Genomic DNA, 4,242 nt, shown 5'->3' on the forward strand with positions numbered 1-4,242 from the left:
CTCTTGGTTATTCTTAGGGTTTGTCGGTGATCAAGGGAATAATCTGGAAGGAAACTTTCAACGTTATTTTGCTTAAACTGGTGAGCGTTTCTTGCATGTTTGTGCAATAAGTGACTCTATGAATATCTGCGAGTGATTGTTTGAATGTTAAATGCTTTCCAATGACTGTTAAATGGATTTTTGATGGGCTAGTGTGTACTTTATCGCACTCGACCCAAGCAAAAGTGAATTTTCAATGATTAAATGCTACTTGTGCATGAATGTAAGCCTTTTGATTGAATTGGGCCCTTGCCCTTCGTTGCCAGTCGACTCGAGCCAGAAGCGGATTCGGTCGGGCGACTGGCAACCCTGGGACAGTATTTTGGTATACTCAAGTATTACCACGAACTCTTGTGAGAACCCGTAATTTTTTTTCCATTTCCTAGGTTTTATTATATTCAATGGCTTGTATTCTGCATTTTCGTGATTAGGAAAATTTCTAGATACTTTTAAGGAGCAGATATAGTTTTTAGATGATTTTTCTAGTATCGAATAGTTTTTGAGAAATTAAGAGCATATACCGGACGTGGGACCCACTAGGGCGAAAAGTTCGGAAAAATTCGGCCAATTAGGTTAAGTTTTGGATACTGGGTTTAAATTATCGGGTGTTAAGAGATAATTAGAGGTTGCTATTTGGATTGGTGAGAGAGGAAACAAAGAGATATAGATGCATTTATGAAGTGACAAGTGTCACCTTATGAGTGGATTTTGCTTTATGACTACTATTTATTTTCTTACCATTTGACCAAATAAATCAAACAAAAACTACCAAAAATTCACCATTTTCTCCTTCATCTTGGCCGACCTCTTCAAGCAACAAAAGAAAGAAAACTCTTCAAGTTTTTGGCTTCAATCTTGCTTAAATCTACCAAATCAACCACTTAAACTTGCTTTTGTTCCATAAAACCTCTTCAATTAGTGTTGGTGAGGTGATTGGTGAAGTTGTTTGGAAAGCTAAGGTGAGTAGTTGCTCTCTCTCTTGTGTTGCTAAGGTGAGTTGTGAAGGAACCCCTCTCCTCCCTCTAATGATGTTAAATTCATGATTGGTGGTGGTATAAGATGCAATTTTATGGATTATATCTTGATTTTTGGTTGAATTGGTGAAGTTTTTTAATTATTGGGGATTTTTATGTTTTCATATGAATATGATTATGTGGTCATGTATGATGATTGGAAATGATATATAAGGAAGCTAGAAGGTGGAAAAAGTGGTTAATTGCAAGCAATTTCTGTTTTGGAAAGAAAATTGGAAAGTTAGGGTTTCATTGTTCTTCATTCTGCCCGGCACTGTAGATCATAGTTAGAGGCCGAATTGGCCTTGGGTTAAAACATGAAAGTTGTAGGGAATGATATTTTAGAGATTCCTGTAAACTTTCAGGTCAATCGGAATAGTGTAGATTGAGAAAAGACCGAATTACCCTTGCTGCCCTGGTTTTACCCGAATTTGATAGTTGCGTCTGTAATTGGTTAATTTGGTTGGGAATGCTTCAGAATTGGTTGTTAAGGTCTTATGATGAATTTTATCCCTGTTTCTTAGCTTTCGGATGGTTTTGGAATTACTGGATTTGGACTTAGGTAGCCTGATTTATGATGTTTGCACCAGAATGCAATTTGTGAACCTGTTTTTGCGGTTCTGGTGTAGTAGATTGCATTTTTGACCTGGTTACACTCAAAATTGGGCTGAGTAACCTTCTGTAACATTGTAGCCCTATCTCTTAGCTTCGAAACGGTGTATCTTTCACCTTGATCCGATAATCGTAGTGCCTGTGGTACCAAAACCGCAAAATGATATCAAAAACTGTTTTTTTTGGGTTAACACTTAACTCCATTTCCGGATTTTTCTGGTTTCCTCTCATGCTTATGTATGCTTATGGAACCCTATTTTGGTAGTATTTGGCATTGGTTTATGACTCATTATCGAGTCTCATTGTACTTGTTTGCATGTTTTAGGGCGTGACGGTGGTTCACGACGCTCCTTTGACGGAGGTGTATGAAATATTATTTTCAAGCTTGGTGAGTGTACTACTCACTTGTGTGTTACTCTATGGCTTTGATATTTGAACTGGATGTGTTGAATGTTTATTGCACCTTCGATATTGATTTAAGTGAGGGTGTACTTGATCACTCTCACTTAATTGGAATGTTATTGGAATGTTACATGGAATGTTATATGAAATGAAAGTACTTGACTTGGTATCGTTTGGACGAGTATCCAACGACCATGATTGTTACCATTGAGCTCAACCCCATTGGTAGTTGATTGAATCGAGCCGGCGAGGGCTTGGTCGTGCCAATTAATGAACCTTGGGGACTGTTATATGGAATCCTGTAGTATGAGAGACTCTTGATTCCGGTATACTCGAGTAATACCACATTGCAAGTGTTTGGAGTTCGGGCCCGGTAGGGGTATGTTGGGTGGAAGGAATGGAAGTAAAGTGGATTCTACGGTTGGTTACTTTGAAACATTGACGGAGAGTCAATGAGGTTCGATCAAGAATGCAAACGAGGAAAAAGGGCTCTTGAGAGCCGCCCGTATCCTTTTATCACCACTATTGATGTGTGCCTTTGCTTACTTTTGATGTATTGGAATGAAAAGCTTGATGCTTATATGAACTTGGTTGCTTGAGTGGTATTATCTCACTGGGCGTAAGCTCACTCTATTCCTTTTGTTTTCCTTACAGGAAAATAAATACTTTTGGACTGCAATTGATAGTTGGTTGCCGAATTGAGCTAGATGGATATATCTTTTGTATAGCTCATTGATTGAAACCCTAAATGTACTTTTGGGTCCGTTTCTCTTTTGATTTGGTAAACCATACATGTATCCACTTTTGAATACTTTTGTATGCCACTTTGGTTTGTAAATGCTAAATTTCAAGATGTGAATGTTTGCTTGATATTTGGTTGGGTTCTGACGGGTCGGTTACTATTCATGACCGGCTCCGATTTCATTTTTTTTATTTTGGGATTTTGACCTGTTCATGCGCGTTTGTATGTTCCAGAACGTATTAGATCGCTCTGAACTGAACCGTTAGTCCTGGCGAGAGGTGGGCAGGCAGTCCGCTAACCCCTTTGGTTCACCTTAGAGGAAGGTGGGGCTGTCACAGGTGGTATCAGAGCCTAGGTTTGAATTAGCCTGGGTGTAATAGAAATGCTCGATTTGAGGATTATTGTGGTTACGTCCTCTAAGATTATTATACTTATTTCTTCTTTTGGTGTAGGATGGACGGTCAGTCCCCTTGCTGGAGAGCGACCCCGTGGGGTGCTTCCGGTGATTCCGTACCAGATCCGGCCCAAAGGGGCCGTTGTTCGTTGGAGCCCGGCTAACCGCCTCCGACGTTGCGAGTGTCGACACAAGTACGCCTACCCTAACGCCTTAGTGTGGGCCGTGGCCGAGGAGCGTAAGGAGTTGGCCGCAGATAATGCTAGGCTTGAGGCCGAGGTGAACCAGCTTAGGGCGGCCAACGAGAAACTGGTTAAGCGCATTAAGGGTCTGGAGTACGACGTGCTAGAGGTAGAGGATAGGGTTGATGATCTCTGTACTCAACTTAAGGAGACGCATGAGCGCGAGTCTAAGAGAGCCCGAAAGGTGAAGGTTCGAGCCGCATCGATCCTGAACCTCTGCGCGGATGTGGTCGAGGGCGTGAGTGACGAGGACTCGTGTGCGGGACCCGAGGCTGGGGTTGGATCCACCCCTTCGGGTGGGTCGTCGTCGGACTAGGTCACGACTCCTAGAGTTTTTGGGATAGTTTTGTTTTTGTATATAGGGCGGATAGGGAAAAGAGCCTTAGCTAATCGTTTTGTACGTTTGGATTAGCTACGTGTATATTTCTTTTAATGAGGCCATTCCCTCGTGGATTGTCCATGTTTGTACTTGACTTGACTGGCTGTTGATATGTGTGTTGTTTGCCTTGTTTGGAATGTATATATATGTTTGTAAAAGTTTTTGGGTTTTACTTCCATACATTGTGCTTATATTGGTTTAGTACATTTGCCTAGACCAAGTAGATTTTATGGAAGGCACACGTAGTGGACGGGGGCGTGGGCGCGGGAATAGGCAACCTACGCCAGACCGGGGTGTTGGGGAAACCTCCTCTGGACCTAATCCTGAACCGAGGGTTGACCCCAATGTGCAAATAGCTGCCGCTATGCAGCAAATGACCAACTTGCTGGCACAAGTGGTGCAGCAACAGGGCCAAAACC

Source organism: Coffea eugenioides, chromosome 4, assembly GCF_003713205.1.
Source record: "Coffea eugenioides isolate CCC68of chromosome 4, Ceug_1.0, whole genome shotgun sequence".
NCBI classification, from domain to species: domain Eukaryota; kingdom Viridiplantae; phylum Streptophyta; class Magnoliopsida; order Gentianales; family Rubiaceae; genus Coffea; species Coffea eugenioides.